Below are 21,465 nucleotides of genomic sequence, written 5' to 3' on the forward strand. Positions count from 1 at the left end.
ATCTAGATACATGTGCCCTAGAGGCCGTCTACTGATTCAGTACAACATCTAGATACATGTGCCCGAGAGGCCGTCTACTGATTCAGTACAACATCTAGATACATGTGCCCTAGAGGCCGTCTACTGATTCAGTACAGCATCTAGATACATGTGCCCGAGAGGCCGTCTACTGATTCAGTACAACATCTAGATACATGTGCCTTAGACGGCGTCTACTGATTCAGTACAACATCTAGATACATGTGCCTTAGACGGCGTCTACTGATTCAGTACAGTATCTAGATACATGTGCCCGAGAGGCCGTCTACTGATTCAGTACAGCATCTAGATACATGTGCCCTGGAGGCCGTCTACTGATTCAGTACAGCATCTAGATACATGTGCCCGAGAGGCCGTCTACTGATTCAGTCCAGCATCTAGATACATGTGCCCGAGAGGCCGTCTACTGATTCAGTACAGCATCTAGATACATGTGCCCTAGAGGCCGTCTACTGATTCAGTACAGCATCTAGATACAGGTGCCCTAGAGGCCGTCTACTGATTCAGTCCAGCATCTAGATACATGTGCCTTAGACGCCGTCTGCTGATTCAGTCCAGCATCTAGATACATGTGCCCTAGAGGCCGTCTACTGATTCAGTACAGCATCTAGATACATGTGCCTTAGACGACGTCTACTGATTCAGTACAGCATCTAGATACATGTGCCTTAGACGACGTCTACTGATTCAGTACAGCATCTAGATACATGTGCCCGAGAGGCCGTCTACTGATTCAGTACAGCATCTAGATACATGTGCCTTAGACGGCGTCTACTGATTCAGTACAGCATCTAGATACATGTGCCTTAGAGGCCGTCTACTGATTCAGTACAGCATCTAGATACATGTGCCCTAGAGGCCGTCTACTGATTCAGTACAGCATCTAGATACATGTGCCCGAGAGGCCGTCTACTGATTCAGTCCAGCATCTAGATACATGTGCCCTAGAGGCCGTCTACTGATTCAGTACAGCATCTAGATACATGTGCCTTAGACGACGTCTACTGATTCAGTCCAGCATCTAGATACATGTGCCCTAGAGGCCGTCTACTGATTCAGTACAGCATCTAGATACATGTGCCCGAGAGGCCGTCTACTGATTCAGTACAGCATCTAGATACATGTGCCTTAGACGACGTCTACTGATTCAGTCCAGCATCTAGATACATGTGCCCGAGAGGCCGTCTACTGATTCAGTCCAGCATCTAGATACATGTGCCTTAGACGACGTCTACTGATTCAGTCCAGCATCTAGATACATGTGCCCGAGAGGCCGTCTACTGATTCAGTACAGCATCTAGATACATGTGCCCGAGAGGCCGTCTACTGATTCAGTCCAGCATCTAGATACATGTGCCTTAGACGACGTCTACTGATTCAGTCCAGCATCTAGATACATGTGCCCGAGAGGCCGTCTACTGATTCAGTCCAGCATCTAGATACATGTGCCCGAGAGGCCGTCTACTGATTCAGTCCAGCATCTAGATACATGTGCCTTAGACGACGTCTACTGATTCAGTCCAGCATCTAGATACATGTGCCCGAGAGGCCGTCTACTGAATCAGTCCAGCATCTAGATACATGTGCCTTAGACGACGTCTACTGATTCAGTCCAGCATCTAGATACATGTGCCCGAGAGGCCGTCTACTGATTCAGTCCAGCATCTAGATACATGTGCCCGAGAGGCCGTCTACTGATTCAGTCCAGCATCTAGATACATGTGCCCGAGAGGCCGTCTACTGATTCAGTACAGCATCTAGATACATGTGCCCGAGAGGCCGTCTACTGATTCAGTACAGCATCTAGATACATATGCCCTGGAGGCCGTCTACTGATTCAGTCCAGCATCTAGATACATGTGCCCGAGAGGCCGTCTACTGATTCAGTACAACATCTAGATACATGTGCCTTAGACGCCGTCTACTGATTCAGTCCAGCATCTAGATACATGTGCCTTAGACGACGTCTACTGATTCAGTACAGTATCTAGATACATGTGCCCGAGAGGCCGTCTACTGATTCAGTCCAGCATCTAGATACATGTGCCCTAGAGGCCGTCTACTGATTCAGTACAACATCTAGATACATGTGCCTTAGACGCCGTCTACTGATTCAGTACAGCATCTAGATACATGTGCCCTAAACAACGTCTACTGATTCAGTACAGCATCTAGATACATGTGCCCGAGAGGCCGTCTGCTGATTCAGTACAACATCTAGATACATGTGCCCGAGAGGCCGTCTACTGATTCAGTACAACATCTAGATACATGTGCCCTAGAAGCCCTCTACTGATTCAGTCCAGCATCCAGCTATGTGTCCTAGACACCGTCTACAGATTCGGTACCGCATCTAGCTCTATGTGCCCTTCAGACCTGTGCTGTAAAAGTTGCGGAAGAGACATTCATCAGTACAGCCACATTACCATCAAAACGTTTGAAATTCAATAATAAATCCTCGTTACATGGTTGGGGGCGAAGATTTTCGCTTAAATGCTTCAAACAGATGGACAACTTTCAAGCAACGCACATTTGATGGTTTCTTTCTTTAAACACCATATTTACAATTTTGTTCTTTTTCCTGAAGCCTTTACATTACGATCAAAATAGTTATTATTTGATGATTACGCTTCCCCTGTGATAATGCGTATCATTGTCACATATGATATTTCACAGATATTCCCTTGCAAAAACACTTGCATTTGACAAAGAGTCCATAATTGCTCAAGCAAAATGCTACATCAAATATTAACGATTTTTGAAATACAATTTTTCATGTCATCAACACAGGCTCCAAAGAGGATATGAAATATCGTAAGAAAAAACTCTTCTTCAAAGACAGGAGAAGTACCCTATATGTTTAGACAAGATTGATGATACCAGTCTTTTTCATTTGGGGTTATTTCTGTTAAACTCAATCTCTTGTCACAGTCAGAGTGCGTCATACCCGCTAGCTCGAAAACTTTCGTAGTGCGTGCTTGTCTTTGATGTCGGCGAATCCCCGGATGCAAAGAGTAGATCTCTGGAATGTTCTGGGCCTGGGGAGAGTAGACTAATTTATTAACCAACGGTTTGCCTGGCTCATGATAGCAGCGACCAAAGTGTTAGGAAGCGTCCCCGCGGAGTGCCCTTCCTTGATAGTGTCTCAGTGCCATACAAACTTGAAGATTGAAGTTTGGGCACAGTTGACAAAACTATCTGTTTCCTCGTCTGCAGACACGCCATAGCCTCGCTCCTATAAATGGGAGTTATCTCCCTTGGGGTTTCAACCGAAGGTAAATGTACTGCGTCCTGAATAAGTTATTTCTGTTTTGGGGAAATTGTTTTCTGTGATCGTTAAAAGTGTAAAAACCTAAACTGTGTGCGAACCATGGGAGTGAAATTCGCAATAAAGTTGTATTTTGTTTTTTTATTTTGGCCGCACACGCTGCAGATTCACGTAAATGGCCGACTGGAAGGAAACTACTGTGATGTGAAGGTGTTTTGCAACGGCAATGCGTCAAGCTGTGCAGCTACCTCAAACGTGGAACTTGAGATCTCTACAACGACACAACGGACATTACTCAATCAGCCCTGACTCCGTTGGGATTTCCGGGTTGGCATCGGGTCGCAGGCAACGTATGCTGATCGCCTTAATGGATTAGGGGGCGATTAGATGGATCGGGTTTTGGAAATTGGGGACTTCTACATTGCATGTTCGTATAACGATGCTCATAATATAAATCACAAGTTTGTCTGGTGCAGACTCTACTATGTACTGACAACTGTCATATTGTAGGAATCTTGCTGAGTGCAGCGGAAAACAATAATTCTTTTCGTGTTTGTGTCACCATTTCCTGTCTTCAAGAGAAATAAGGAGTTCCTACTTCAAACCTGGTAGTCTACATACTCTGGCGGCCTACTCAGACTGCGTGGTGTACAAGGGTCTGGCGGCCTACTCAGACTGCGTGGTGTACAAGGTCTGGCGGCCTACTCAGACTGCGTGGTCTACAAGGTCTGGCGGCCTACTCAGACTGCGTGGTGTACAAGGTCTGGCGGCCTACTCAGACTGCGTGGTGTACAAGGTCTGGCGGCCTACTCAGACTGCGTGGTCTACAAGGTCTGGCGGCCTACTCAGACTGCGTGGTGTACAAGGTCTGGCGGCCTACTCAGACTACGTGGTGTACATGTACAAGGTCTGGCGGCCTACTCAGACTGCGTGGTGTACAAGGTCTGGCGGCCTACTCAGACTGCGTGGTCTACAAGGTCTGGCGGCCTACTCAGACTGCGTGGTGTACAAGGTCTGGCGGCCTACTCAGACTACGTGGTGTACATGTACAAGGTCTGGCGGCCTACTCAGACTGCGTGGTCTACAAGGTCTGGCGGCCTACTCAGACTGCGTGGTGTACAAGGTCTGGCGGCCTACTCAGACTGCGTGGTGTACATGTACAAGGTCTGGCGGCCTACTCAGACTGCGTGGTCTACAAGGTCTGGCGGCCTACTCAGACTGCGTGGTGTACAAGGTCTGGCGGCCTACTCAGACTGCGTGGTGTACATGTACAAGGTCTGGCGGCCTACTCAGACTGCGTGGTCTACAAGGTCTGGCGGCCTACTCAGACTGCGTGGTGTACAAGGTCTGGCGGCCTACTCAGACTACGTGGTCATCAGGGGCCAGACAGTCTACTGTCATAAATACAAATTAGGCTTTTAATATGTGTCGGCATTACAGAAAACTGTAACGGACATGTTACAACATTTACGACATGCAGAAATAGTTTTGCTGTTTTGCAAATATCTAAATCATCTGAAATACATATACACTATAAAAGACATACAATGAGCGCCATGGTAAAGGAAAATTTATCACAATCATATATTGTTGTAATACAGACTTCGGCTCGTAATGACTCAACTAATGCATTGTCCGATACAAAAATAAGTATTTACGCCTGTCGTCAAATACCGAACACCATTTACGACATACAGAAATACTTACCCTTTATATATATGGGCGTTGTTCAAAGACCTACGCGTAAACAAAGAAACTGATTGCCGTAGTGAAAGATAGATAATTAAGTTATCATTCTTTTCTTTCGGACTTAATGAGACGTAAGGGGACCAAACCGTAAGTAACAGGAAGTGGGCAGTATATCGATACATCCTGTTGACGTAAAAGTTACATGAACGTGATATCAATTTAAAGTTTGGTAAAACGAATGGGAGTTTTGGTCACAATGTGCCGTAAAAGTGACCTTTGTCCAACGATTTGCCTGAGTCATATGCTTGGAATTACCGGAGTCGCGTGTTCGGAATTACTCGAGCCATTTTTCGAAGTTATTCGAGTCGATCTTCGAGTCAACACGGATGTACCTTTAAGAAGGTACAAAATACATTACTATATATCACATGTGCAGTATAACGATGTTTTTTTTATATTAGTTCAGTTATAGCACAGCGTGTCAACTTAACGTCAGACGATAAACAAAGCGACTCAGATTAGACGTTTTAATCGTTTGGAAAGTACGGGCCGGGGTATTGTGCTGTCAAACCAAGGATTATAATCAGAGAAAATCTTGTATCCGAGTCCACGACAGCATATCCTGTCACAGATGAGGGAGGCAACTCCACAAAGCGAATTGATGTCTTCCTCGGGCAAAAAAACGTGATGGATGGACACATGTCATCAGCTATTGCTCAAGAGAAGACAGATCGAGAATCTTCAATCAAACAGATCGGTTACATTGTAAGTAATCTCACCCAAAATTGATCGAATTTACTTACTTAGGGAGAAAGCCCAAAGATCCCGTTTTCTAAAAACAACCACTGCTGCAAATATAATACTACTTCTTTAACATAGGCTACTTCTGTGACCTTTTCACGCAGTTAATACATCGATTCATCTCGCCATCCAGGGTTATCTAGTTACCGTCACGAGATTACCTCGTGTTATAGGGCTCTGTAGAGCATTGTCATCAATAAACATACCACTCACCCAGCTGGTCCGCATGTCTAGTGTTCCAGCTTTGGAGTCTGTGCTTACAAAGGGAGGTAATTCGAAACCTCACAAAGCCGATCATCTTCTTTTAATGTCTGGCTCAATGGAGTTGAGTCACGTCGCCGTGTTCACACGTCTACGTCAGCGGTGAAATGGCTCCTTGGAAGCAAGTTCTGGGTGTTAGATACTTGGCTGAAGGTATCGGTTTAAAAGGTAATCTTCTTCACAGTACTTCTGCTACTGAGGTAGATATAGGCATCTGAAACGGTAGACTATTGGGATGTTGATGGGGTTGACGAAAGCGTTTCGGATGCTGAGGATGATGCAGTCAGCAAAGGATAGTGCGGATAATGTTTGATATTATTTGTTTTGTCACCGTGCGTGCGTGCGTGAGTGCGTGGCTGCTTGAACAGGTCCGGACTGATGCCGAATTCTAGTTAGATACCATGCCGCAGTTTAACATGGATACTCCACATAGACACAGTATACTGACTCCGAGCCAAACAGTCCTTGTTTTAGCCCCTTAATACCGATCGCCAGACAGGATAACAACAAGTACCATTTTTTAACGGGTTTTTTTTTGTAGAACGCGGTCGGGGAACAAACCCCGGACCTTCCACTCTCCGGGCGGACGCTCTACTACTAGACCACGGAGACGGTCACCAGTGAATGACACCGGATAATGTTCCGATTTACAGATATAATGTGTTATCAGCAGCCCTTTTATATGCATAGGTTATTGGTAGATCAATGTAATCACACTCAAGTTTTGTGTGACAAAGTGTGTTATTTTTTAGGTATCAAATGGAATTAGATATCTGATTTTATTCCTATTTGACCAATCGGGATTAAACATTCTTCAGTGTCAAGTTGACTTGGAAAACAATTAAAACCACTTGTGTTTTGAAATTTGAGATAGTCTAACTGCAGATAGATCAGATACGATTTACCTTAATTTGAAACAGAGCGCTTTACCCGGAGCGCTTTACCTAGAGCGCTTTACCTAGAGCGCTTCGGAAAATGCACTCTCTAGTAACGCGTACTTACACATGGGAAAATAGGCAAGCTAGCTTAGAACGTACCGAAAAGGGGTCACAGATAGTGACAAACATAAATGATACCACTCATAAGTTCAAGATCGGTTACTTATATTTTTGACTAGTTCAAAATACCGGTTACAAAATATAAAATATTGTTAAATTATCATACAATAAAACACTGCAGGGAGAATAAACCATGCGAGGTGCAGTGCTTTATTGGGCGATAAACAACAACCGCGAGTCGTTTATTTCTTTTAAGACATAATAAAATTATTTAAAAAGTCCCTAAGGATGTTAATAAAATTTACAAGCTCTATAAATATTTACCCGTATTTTAAATCGGATGACTCCTAAAATGCAAGCCGATCAATGGCGGACAAGTCCGTTTCATGAACATGGGAGTTAAGTTGTTTGTTTTTTTAATATTCTCACATTTCTCACTGCGATTATCTGTACCTTTTCTCCCGATTAAAACTTTACAAGGGCGACTGTCGCCGAAACACTGCAAATTAAGGTCAAAATATCAAATACATCACCATCGAATAACCATTTTTTGTTTGTGTCATTTTTAGCCACCATCATACATGACTGTATACTCTCAGCAAGTTTATAATAAGTAATATGTTTGACAAGACGATCGATGATATTTGCGATATAATTAAAGTAATTTTAGTACTATGACTTGGAATACGAGGGCTCGTCAAAAGGTTTTAGGCCTAGCAAAGAAAAAAATTGTGAAAGTGTTTTTATTATTATTTTCAACATAATCTCCCTGCTTTTTAATACACTTCATATCGATAGTGAAGCCTTTCAATTCCAGTCAGGAAGAAGATTTCTGAAGCCGTAACTATGTTCACTGGATTGACGTTTAGACTTTGAATCATCGTGGTTGATCCATGTTTCATCACCCGTTACTAATCTCTTTTTTTAATTTGACAAAATCCTCAATTAGCTCTAAATTGTCTCTGGTTATGTCAGTTCCTGATTCCTTAAGACCAGAGTTTAGAAACTTGACACTCAACGAGCAGATATCTTATTCCTCTGTAAATGTTCATGAATAATAGTTTCAATGGATCAATGGCTTAAACCTGTGTCTTCCTCAAGTTCAGCACTGGTAATAGGTCTATCTGACAGTAAACGTTTTTCTGTCTCCTTGATTGAATCTTCATTGGTGGACGTTGAGGGACGTCCAGACCTAGAGTCATCTCCATGGCTTGTTCTCCCAGCCGTAAACACAGCTGCCCAACGTTTAACAGTGGAATAGCTAGGGCACTTATCACCATACACTTGTGACATGCGGTCATGAATTTTTGGGGGAGTACTTTTCTCTAAAGTAAAAAACTTGATGACTGCTCGGTACTCGTTCTTTTCCATTTCTGTGTCCATTTGGACCCCTATCACGTTCAACTGGCTGTCACTGATATACAAACGGCCTCAACAGGTCAAATACACTTGGAATGAACTACTCAAACAATGTACTACATTGACTAGTTCACTTTGTTATGGACCATAGTTGAACGTTAGTCAGGCTAAGAACTTTTTGATCAGCTCTCGTAAAAAGACGCTAGGAGTCGAAAGAAATAGTTGATATGAAATCAATAGACGGCCTTGCACTCTCACTCACGCCATATACACCTCTAACAGTAGACTATACAAATAAATCGATAAACATTTTTTTAAAAATAACGTCTCCTTAATCATGTCCTTATTGCACCATATCAAATCCATTTATCATTCCCTTGTAATTCATTATATTTTCGGCATCAACAACCACCTCCCGTGCAAAACATATTTATACTTTCACTTTTAACGGCAATCCCGAATGGATGATCGTCAATCGGAACTGTTTTGTTTGACTTTGTTTGACCTCGGAATGTTCCACAAGAAACATGTGTTCCTGAGGAATAAAGCAGATCAGTCTTTCCACGTGCAAATCTTCATCTGGAATCAATCATTGTTCAGGCAGGAAACTGATTCTTAAAACAAATGAGCAATTAGTTTTTATTATTTAAGTTATCTCAAGCTAAACTTGTGATTATGTGCGCAAAGGCATTTGAGTATAATATCTGGTTTGTATCATTGTCATCGCTAAGACTTCAAAGGCAAGGAGGTTTGTGGCGTAATATGTGTTTGTTGATATTACAGCGTTGCTTTAAATGGATATTTCAGGGAGAAATAAACTGGTTTTGCTGTGACGTGTCAAATTGCGGGAGTTTTATTAAATGATTGATGCTGGTGCGATGGTCGAAAACAACCGTTTGTGACAATTAGGTTGGCACAGCTAACAGTGCATAAAGCAGTCTCGGAACTGCTTTGGAGCACGGGACCACCATGTTGGAAGCTTGATTTGTATTGGTGGAGAGTGCCTCTGAGTATCAAATACATGTAGTCAAGGCCGTAGTTAACTTTTTTTTGACAGGGAGAGCAAATAACAAACATTATTCATTTCTTATTCAAGTTAACTTTCACAAGGAAAAATGTTTTCTATTAAATATCCAGGGAGGGGTAACTGCCTCCCCCCCCCCCCCCCCCCCCCCCCCCCCCCCCCCCCCCCCCGAACCCCCTGCCCCCCAGGCTGGCTATGGCACTGGCAGTTTAACCCCCAAGACATCCCCCTCTTCCCATCGTGTTCCTTTCCCCAGTTTAGACACACAGACACCCAAACGCCTTAGTATATTCGTTTAGTGTTAAATATATAACTATCTGAATTGGATCGGCTTGAGTTCAGGCTCACAAACGTCTTCAAAGAACGACCAGGATTTTACGGTTTCTTCGAGCAGTACCTATTACGCACTCCGAAATACAATTATGCGTTGGATGATAATAGCTTGTTTTCAAAGGAAGACCATTGTTCAAGTGGACGTAGAGAAGAAATAGTACAAAGGTGAGATGTCTCGTGTTGGTTGTGGGCGAATGTAATCAATTGTTGCCTTGTATTTCGTAAATCTGTATCCATATGCAGGACAAGAGGTCTTTCTCCCTGCACAAATTGTGCGAGTTTCATATATGACGTCTGTTTCCTTCCCACGTATTTGAGACCGCCTCCGTGGTCTAGTGGTAGAGCGTCCGCCCGGAGAGCGGAAGGTCCGGGGTTCGATCCCCGGCCGCGTCATACCAAAAGACGTTAAAAGATGCTAGCACCATAAATCGGCATCAGTCCGGACTAGTACAAGCCGCCACACAAACACACACACGTACATGCATATAAGTACAATAATCTTGGACGCGACGTTAAACCCCATTTCACCTCTCCTCGCCACCCACGTATTTGTCCATATCGACATTTGGCCTCCTGTCAGTAATGCCGTTCACTGAGACCAGCTGAAGTATTCGACAATATTGCACAATACGTGCAGGTGACTTTTCGGGTGTTTGTCACGGGTGGCAGGCCACACTCACCTTTTCGTGACCAAGGGATCCTCACTGTTATATTGTGTTTCTTAAAATCGTACAAAATGAGTGAGTGAGTATGGTTTTACGCCGCTTTTAGCAATATTCAAGCAATATCACGGCGGGGGACACCAGAAATGGGCTTCACACATTGTACCCATGTCGGGAATCGAACCCGGGTCTTCGGCGTGACAAGGGAACGCTTTAACCACTAGGTTACCCGACCGCCCCCATCGTACAAAGAATACCTCATGATCTGATAAAGGTCTTCTTTACATGTGGTCATTGCAATACTAATAATAACATAGTTGTAATAACTGATGGCCGGTGTGCCTTGCCGTTAACAGCTGATCTGGAAAAAACAAAGTGCTACGAAAGCAGCTTGTATAATTAATAGAGGAACTCTATGCTCAGTGTTGATGGTACCATGGACAGTCAGATCAGATCTATTCGTGACAATAACGATGATATCAAAATACAAGAGTTTAGAACTAAAACGTTTGCTAAATGTACGACATATATTGTGGGCTAGCTGCCACATCATTTCATATGAACAAGAGGCATTGTTTTTATTACAATAAGGCATATACTTGATTACTTTTGCTTGAGTAGTTGTTTTGATGCAATGTATATTCTTGTAAGTAGAGGGGAAGCTTGATAAATAAGGCTTCAGGTGTTGATCATAATGTCAACACTCAGTATAATGACAAAGAAAATAAAAATGTTGAAATGGAAAATATTCTGACATGAATTCTCTAAGAATGAAAGTGGGATGTAGCTAATTGTTTCAGATTATCACATCAAGATTTTATTTTAAACTTTCAAAATGATCAATAAATCGGTCAACAAATATTTTATCCTGTTTCCAGGCTTTCAATCCTTCTGTAACTTCACACCTGTCCGGTGTTGGCGGTGGTAGAGTTAAGGCAGTGCTCACTGCGGTCAGTGCCTGGAGTTTTGAAGCGCGATTACCATATTGCTATCTATAAATCATTCAAAGTCATATTGTATGCTGCATACATTTCAGTACGTGATGATTTTCAGGACATTTGGTACTGGAATTATTTATCGCCTTCTGTGTGGTGCTGATGTCACAACCTCCTTCAATAATGGCATACGAGCAACAGTCGTGCTGTAGAATATCCCAATTAGATTGCAAGCTGTAAACGTCCCTTATCGTTTCACAATATTGTGAGTATTAAAGAAAAGGGATAATTGTGAACTGCTCAAATATGCAAAAGTAATACGATGAAACGTGTAGGGCAATTATTCTGTACAAAACTCCGGTTCCTGAGCTTCATGGACTCAACCGGTTGCCCAGACAACAGGCACATGACAAGATGGTAGAAATAGGATTGAACATGCATCAGATTTTAATCTCTGCCCATCAAATTTCATGATAACCATGGACCTAAACGACTGTTCATTAAGATATGGAATTTTACTATCTGAATATCGATGAGAAAGGTTTATTGGAAAAATCAGCTATTTGCATAAATATCTATATTTATAGCATTGAGAGAAATTGAAAGGAATAATGTGCAGTCTGATGAATACGTTTGAGTTAAAATGGAACAAAACCACACACAGGGGACCTATATTGGCACCGGCATTGCAGAATATTGTATTCGTCAGTTGAAATAGGTGCTGTCATTTTCTTTAGAATTACGGTTTTCTGATGTTTTAGATCACAATTCTGATTAATGCATACCTATTTTGCAAATTGGAAAATAAAGAATGATAATTTTGCAGTGTGAGAGAACTGAGAGTTATTGAAATTTAACATTTCATCAAAATTACATTCAATATGCATAATGTTTGGCACACAGGCAGCAGTCCTTTTTATTTGATTCTCGCGGAAGAATAATGGACGAGAATTTCCTTTCATTAATCTTCAAACTACAATGAACTAACGCACTGAAACATTTCAAAAGACTATAAAATATTATACAATATCATACAGATTGAAAGAAAAAACATCCTCTTCACATCCTGAACAGAGGAATTTGATAGCTTAGTCGTTAAATCGTTAGCTCGTCATGCCGAAGTTCCGGGTTCGATTCCCAACATTGGTACAATGTATATGAGCGTTGGTGTATACAGCTGGAACATGGCTGAATGTACTTGCACTGAAAAACCTTACGCTGTCACCTCTGTGACAAGGTTCCGCCCTTAGCACCAAGAACATTGGAACGCTTGAATAATTCTAACCTTGATTTCAGGCCTGTTTATTCAAGGCTAGATCTGCCTACTCTGCCTACTCTGCCTACTCTGCCTACTCTGGATATTTATTCTGTCGAATCGAAAATAAAATCCAATAGTGAGAAGGATTACTTGATTTACCAAACAACAAGAGGCTACATTTCTTGTCTTGGACGTGACGTGGATGAAGGCTGGTTTTCTTCAAATCAACTGGTGATCTCATATTCTATGACGTTCTGCACATAATCAGCATAATACCAAGGAAGTACTTCCTCCTCAAAGCACCAAATATGGCAAAGATGACAGAGAAATTACCTGGCTATGCAAAATATATTTTCGGATTGTGAGTTTAAGTTAGGTATGTTCATTGATAAGTATAGGGCATATCCAAATTCTACTTTTGAAGTGGACTTTTTGTCATAGTCAGATTAGGTTATACCCTTTACCCCTCGTTCAATCACAGTGTCCTCTTTATCATAAACCAACGCAATAAACTTTGTACCAACGTCTAATAAATATTCAGCTAAGATCACCTAGCATAACTACTTTTATTAAGCTCTATATCTATATATATATATGTGCAATGCCTACTTGCTCCAAAACTATTGCATAATCTTACCAACAAGTTTAGATATGGATTTCCAGATGTATGAGTGTTCAATATGTAAAAAAAACATTCATGCAAATCCTTCAACACTATATCATAATTGAGGTGCTTCACTCGGGCAATGTATACCAATGGGTTTCTAAAGTTAATCTATTTAATGAAATAATGTCTTATATTGCGATTTTTATGAGAATGGCATAATATGATAAAATATGTCCTTTGTTTCCGTATAGTAAATATCATATATTAGGAATGGACAATGTACAATCCAAGAATTTGTCAAACTCTAGTTGTCTAGTGGGACACTTGCTTCTTGGTCTTTATCGTTTCATCTCATAATGGATAGAGTCATTGATGTCATAAACCAATACGATAAACTTTGTACCAACATCTAATAAATATTAAGCTAAGATCACCTAGCAAAACTACTTTTATTAAGCTCTATATATATGTGCGATGCCTTCTTGCTCCAAAGCTGTTGCATAATCCTACCAACAAGTTTAGATATGGATTTCCAGATGTATGAGTGTCCAATGTGTAAATAAACGTTCATGCAAATCCGTCAACACTATATCAAATGAAGTTTATTCCAAAAGTTAATATCTTTAATGAAAACACGTCTTATATTTCGATTTTTATGAGAATGCCATAATATGATCAAATATGTCTAGTGTTTCCGCATGGTAAATATCATATATTAGGAATAGACAATGTACAATCTGAGCCTTTGTCAAACTCTACTTCTAAAGGGGACATATCTGTCATAGTCGTATTATGCTTTCAACTCTTCATCCCTCATGGCATTAAAATATATGTCATAAAGTACATAACGTATACAGTCATAAACGATTAGGTTAAGCAGTATTATACCAACATTAAAGTAATATGTAATATGTAAAGATCCAGAAACACGTACACAAGTGTTAATCGGGAAACACCACTGTGCTGATCATGAACAACCCTTCATATTGCAAAATTCAAAGAGATTTCTTGTTCAACATTTATAACACAAATAGCCACAAGGTAAGGTCTTCAATCAGATCTATTCATTACAAGTACGATGCTATATAAAAGTTCCAAGATTTGTTTCGAGCCAATTGCCTGGCAATCGTCAAGAAATATGGTTCAATCACAGTCAGCAGGCAATGTTCACTTGACCGTGCTGCGTGTCTGACGCCAAAGTGACCTGGTTTAGTTCTTTATGTTATCCTACGTAACAACAGCAGTAGGATCTGGTTATGGATTATTCTTTGACACCGACACGTTTTAAAAACTATATTAGTTGTCGACTGATTTCGAGGGGTATTATTAGCTCACCCACACTTTATTTGCACATAGGGAAAGCATTGTCCATTAGGGGCGGTCGGGTAGCCTAGTGGTTAAAGCGTTCGCTCGTCACGCCGAACACCCGGGTTCGATTCCCGACATGGGTACAATGTTTGAAGCCCATTTCTGGTGTCCCCCGACGTGATATTGCTGGGATATTGCTAAAAGCGGCGTTAAACCATACTCACTCACCCATTGTCCATTCAGAAACCAATCAGAAAAAGAACCTTCATGCACGGTAAGATGACATAAACTTAAAGGGCCTACTATTGGTTAGTTTTAACATTGTTGCATGGCGATTAATGTTTCGTTGTGTTTGTTTAAAATTATAATAGGCATGGAATAACGACATACGACGTTTTTGGCAGGTTTTGATTTGCTGAAATCTAGATTCTTGTAATACATCTCACAGCTGCAACGTCACACATGTTTATGTGTGGACGACGTGGGAACAAATTAAAACTTATGGCCATGATAAACAAGTCTGCACGTTTGAATAATGGTAAAAGTAGAATCGTTAACGTGATACACAACAATGTATTATTAATTACATTTTATTAAAAATTACAATTAAAATGATCAAATTCAATCCCCCTGTGTTTTCACTGTGTCCAGTGCTGGTTGTAGTTGAGTTCAGGCAGTGCTCACTGCAGTTAGTGCCTGGAGTGTGGAAGCACGATAACCATAATGGTGTCTTACAATTACAAAGAGACTATAAATCATTCAAAATCATATTGTAAACTGTATACATTTCAGCAAGTAACAAATTGTTAGGACATGTAGTGCCGTAATTATTTATCAAAAGAGTAGCTCATTTCGCCTTCTGCATGTTGCTGAAGTAACAACCTCCTTCAAGATTGACATACGACCAATTGTGGTGCTGTAGGAAAACCCAATTAAATTGCAAGCTGTAAACGTCCCTTATCTTTTAACAATATTGTGAATATTAACAATAAAGAAATGTTGTGAACTGTTAAAATATGCAAAGGTAATACAATGGATCGTGTAGGGCAATTATTCTGTACAAAACTCCGGTTCCTGAGCTTCAAGGCCTCAGCAGGTTGCCGAGACAACATGCACATGAAAAGATGGTAGAATTATGGTGAAGCACGCTCCAGTTTTTAATCTCTGCACATCAAATTTGGTGATTACCAGAGCCAATAAGGACTGTTCATTAAGGTATGGAACTTTTAAATTACCACATGAATTTTGATAAGGATCTTTTAAGATAATCTTTTTTGCATCAATATTTATATTGATAGCGTTACGTGAAATTGAAACGATATGAATTGCAGTCTGATGAATAAGTTTGAGTTTGGGAATAAAATGGAACAAACCCTCACAAGGGACCTATAATGGCTCCAGCATTATATCATGTTTCATTCGACAGTGGAAAAAGGTGCAATAATTTTCTCTTTATATTTACAGTTTTCCGATGTTTTAGATCTTAGTTCTGATTACTGCATACTTATTCTTTAAATACTCTTGCCTTTGGGCTTTATTGACAAATAGAGAGTGGTAATCTTGAAGTGTGTCAAATTTGATCAAAATTACAATATGTATAATCTATGGCACACAGGCACCAGTTGTTTTTAAATAGATTTTCTCGGAAGAGTGATGGACGAGAATTTCATTTCACTAATCTTCAAAATTAAAGCGACTCAAGCAGCTAGCCAACTCAAATAGATTGAGTTGAAACTTTTAAGCATCCTCTGCGTCCGCTACACATCCTCTACACATATTCTACAGAGCAATTGGGCAGCTAAGTCGCTAAAGCGTTCGCTTGAAGGTCTAGGTTCGATTCTTAAAATTGGTACAATGTATATGAGTGCAGTTGGAATAGCCGTCTCTTCATATTTATGCGTAATCCTGAGGTCAAACTCCAAAACGAGGCTATCCCCGCAAGCTGTCAAAATGGCATCGGAGCATCGCTGTGTCCTCGAATGCGTTTCCGATGCGAGCTACAATAAATCTAAGAGTTTTCATCGTTGTTCCGATCGATTTATCTTTGCTGAAACGATGATTTCACCGTAAGTCATAATTTTCATTCATGTTTTTTGCAAAACTGATGATTTTATCAGAGCTTACAAGATGTTTCAGAACTCGTGAATTTTCTGAATACAATATTGATTTCTTTTCTCGTCACATAAATACTACATGTTATATATATGAATCATATATAATTCATATAAATTCTGATGTAAGTCACATAATTATTACATATCAACTTTCAAACATATATATACGTATTTCTAGACTGGAAATGGACTACACATATAAAGCTAATATGAATGCGACATACGCTTGCAGTCGGAAAGCGCACGTTAAATCTCCAATATAAGTAAGTAAGTAAGTAAGCATATACAGACATAAATGCATAATCTATAATTCACCTACAGTTGTTTTCTTTTATGCTTTATTGGTTTCATTTTTACTACTTATATTCATAAACAAATTGAAAATTATTTGGGGGACTTAAATGAATTGAATGTTTTATGTTTCAGAACTAGATTTGTGTGTTGAAAACAAGTACACTCTAGTGAAAAGAATCCATACATCAGGGACAATCCAATCCATATTTGCATGGCCACAACACCAAGGAAACCCCCTTGATCCTATGGGCCAGAACGTCATAGTGTAAGAATTTACAACTATCCACTATAATGGTATGTGTATTAATATATGTCATAAATAAAGTTTGCATTATAATTTTATTTATTTTTTACTTTATTTATGATACATTGATATCAGATTATTATATTATATTATATTTAAATCAGAATTATGTGTTTGTAGCGTGAAGAGAACTTGGTTCCAGGAGGAGGTGTGATGGACATGAGGCTGAAGGGAATGATCATTCAACACAGAATGAGGGGCGTGAGGCACAGTTTGAAATAAAGGGGATGCAGGTCCATGTTGAACAACTTGAGAGGGAGAACCATGTACCCAATAACCATCTGGCTCTTGAGAATTTTGGAGTATCAAGATCGAGAACTAACCCCTGTTTCATTTTTATCCCCCCGGCATATAATACTATATTGTATGTAAATTGTATGTAAACTAATGTCCACAGCACTGGCTCTTTCTGATGGCAGAAACCCTCACTTCAGAATCTTTTGTCAGAAAAATCTGAAAATGCATTGAAGTTGTGCAGAAATACATACAGATGTCAATTGTATGAATGCAATTTAATAAGTGTTCTTCTATTAAACACTTCAAACATTGTGCCGAGTCCCTTTTACTTTTTTTTAAATATTTTTTTTTATATAATTTACATTAACAGGATCATCTGCATGGTCAGTTACCCAGAATTATTGTTGCAGTTTAATGTAACTTCAATACCCATTGATTCAAATTAATTCATAGTCCTTAGCTCTAAGTTATGTGGGATGTCGTTCGTTCCCATAGCTCACATTCAACTATGAAACAAAACTGAATTTCTGATTTGGGGATGATCGTGGATGATTATGGTTTATACAAAACAACAACTATTTAGATCTATAGCCAAAAACATTTGCATTTATGACGGTTGCAATATACGTGACACAGTATAAACTATAACCTTAATAATAATCACATTTAATTATATACTACCGTAATACCCCAAAACACAAGAATTTAAAAGAATATAGCACTTACACATATTTAAAGGACTGAATAACAGTCATTATGACTGTCATAGCCAATTCATGTTACGCCCATCTAAATCAGTTCAAAACAACAGCATATGACATGAAAGATGACCATTGTTATGTTTAGTGTAACATCACAATATACCTACTTTAAATACTGTTGGTGAACCCATCGCTGTTATAATGGAATCCCTTGTTCAACGGGGAACTCCTCGCGCTCTTAGATTGACTTTGAACAAATTCTCGACGAAGCTGAACGAGACATGCGAGACGAGCGATAAATCACTTCCGGGTGTTTGCAGTCAGACAAATCCAGTGTTTAATATCATGAGCATCGTTCCACGCAATTGGGATCGATGACATGCATCAACCAAGTCAGCGAGCCTGACCACCCGATCCCGTTAGTCGCCTTTTACGACAAGCATAGTCACCTTTTACGGCAAGTATGGACCAAGAAAGAGAAAAGTTTGTTTCATTCTCACTTTGATTTCAGGCGTTTCTGAAGGAAGGATCTTCCTACTCTGCATATTTATCTCGTCGAATGGAAAACACAATTCTTGTTTGAGAGAACTATTTGATTTATCAAAGAGCACTGGCTTTCTTCCATTGTAGTTTTCATGTTCAGTGAGGGGCGGTCGGGTAGCCTAGTGGTTAAAGCGTTCGCTCGTCACGCCGAAGACCCGGGTTCGATTCCCGACATGGGTACCATATGTGAAGCCCATTTCTGGTGTCCCCCGCCGTGATATTGTTGGAATATTGCTAAAAGCGGCGTAAAACCATACTCACTCACTCACTCATGTTCAGTGACGTAGTACATATTACCTGCATCGCTTCATCTAAGACTTTGAGTCAATTAGGATTTATGTAGATGATACCTTTATCCTTGCGATAAAATATATCTTTGGGTAAAATCTTGGTAAAGTTCTATAATCCAAGTTTGTGTGAAACAGTGTAGCACTGTTCAGATCTATATATTTGCCTGGATCTGATTGTTTTGTCGCCGATCTACTGTTTTTGTGACTGATTTTTGTGTGACCTTGACACTGTGCACGGTAAGTGTGCGTTGTATATAATTGCCTGCGTTCTAAAATAGACTGTTGTCCTCATATCAACGTATACTATTCTAATACTTCTCGACAGCCATTGTTATGTACAGCGATGCATAGGCTACCGATAGAGGTTTTAAAAGGCACGTTTTTTTGTCCGAAACCTCATGTTAATTTTGAGGTATAGCTGATTGTAATTTTATATTGACTAATCAGAATCAAATATTCTTCAGTGTCAGTTTGAAATTTCGTTAAACCATGGTTGAGTCCTCGAATGTTGTGAACTTGATGAAACAATTAATGTGGCGAGAAAAAGTTCACTGAAAACTTGTGCAAGGTCCAATGGGGTTGTTGAGTTCCATAACATCAGAACAGCTTGTCGCTTCAATAACTTTATCGCGTGCTGTCACGTCACAATACAAGGACTTTAGAACATTATCACAAGGTGGAGTTTGAATAATGCTCACACTATATCTGTCTAGTTGATTTTATTATCTGATATTCAAGTGATGTCGACAATTATGATTTTATTGTTTTGAGGTTTTTTTGGTTATATGCAAATTGACCGTCGCAGGTTTAAAGCGATCGTCATTGACCCATTCAATTTGATCCTTCAACCTACGATAAATACATTTGTCCAAAAAACAAATATTTTGTTTCAGATAATACTTTCAAAAATGTCTCAGTGTTTACAAAAAATATATTTGTTGGACATGCTAAGTGTTCTGAGAATCACACCCGATGAAGGGGGGCACCGTTGGCCCAGTCGTCTAAAGAGTACAACGTTGCGCGCTTTGAGTATGCCAGAAACCTATGATCGCGGGTTCGAATCCAGGGACGCCCCGATTATGTTGCTAGGTTTGTCAGCACCATACGCGTGCTCGTGGGTTTCACCAAAATGATAAACGTCTGAGACCTGGATCACTTCGAGCTTTCCTCCCACATTTAGTTGACACCCTGTGATATAACTGGAATTCTGATCAAAGAGGCGTTAAACCCAACCCACTCACTCACTTACGTCGATGAAGGTTCGAGTTTAATGAGTCATTTTGTCATGATAGAATGGAGATTGACGTGATTTTAATAGGTTCATCTCCCAAGTAGACGATTAATAATGCCTTTACGACGAGGGGGCGGTCGGGTAGCCTAGTGGTTAAAGCGTTCGCTCGTCACGCCGAAGACCCGGGTTCGATTCCCGACATGGGTACAATATGTGAAGCCCATTTCTGGTGTCCTCATACTCACTCAACAATAGTCACTCACTCAATCACTTGACGACGATCATGTTCCAAGTACAATTATGGACACCAGAATTGTTAGAATTTCAATTCCAGGTGCTGATGAAAAGCGGATGAATATTGATGCCAACGTCAAGACGATTTAGATAATAGGAATTAATTTGCTAGAGTTGATTATGTGCTTACACATAAAAGGCTGTCAATGCTAACTCAGAACAGAGGCTGAAACTATATACACTGTCGGGCAAAGAAAGTATGAACTTGAATATTGGATTTTACCAAAAAATTACAAACGTTTTTAAAATATCCCCATCGAATAACCACTTTTTATTTGCTTCATGTTAAGCCATCGCCATCAAACATGGGTATTTACTCTCTTTTGCCCAGCAGTTTAAAAAACTAATGTTTGACAAGATGATCCATGGTATTTTCGATACAATTAAAGTAATTTTGGAACTATGACATAGGTGTATGACTCGGAATAAAAAGAGGCTAGGAGTCGAAAGAAATAATTGATATGAAATCCATAGACGGCCTTGCACTCTCGTTCACGCTAAAAGGAGTCCATACAAATAAATCGATAAATTCAAATTTTTAAAAAAATATCGTCTCCTTGATCATGTCCTTATTGCACCATATCAAATCCATTAATCATTCCCCTGTAATTCATAATATTTTCGCCATGAAGAATCACCTCCCGTGTAAGGCATATTTATCTTAACACTTCTATCGACAATCCCGAATGGATGATCATCAATCGGAACTGTCTTGTTTGACTTTGTTTGACCTCGGAATGTTCCGCTAGAAACATGTGTTCATGAGCAATAAAGCAGATCATTCTCTCCACGTGCAAATCTTCATCTGGAATCAATCACTGTACAGGCAAGAAACTGATTCTTAAAACAAATGAGCAATTAGTTTTTATTATTTAAGTTATCTCTAGCTGATTACGTGCGCAAAGGCATTTGAGT

This window comes from Haliotis rufescens, unplaced genomic scaffold (genome assembly GCF_023055435.1).
Source record: "Haliotis rufescens isolate VD_foot unplaced genomic scaffold, xgHalRufe1.0.p SCAF_10, whole genome shotgun sequence".
Lineage (NCBI taxonomy): Eukaryota > Metazoa > Mollusca > Gastropoda > Lepetellida > Haliotidae > Haliotis > Haliotis rufescens.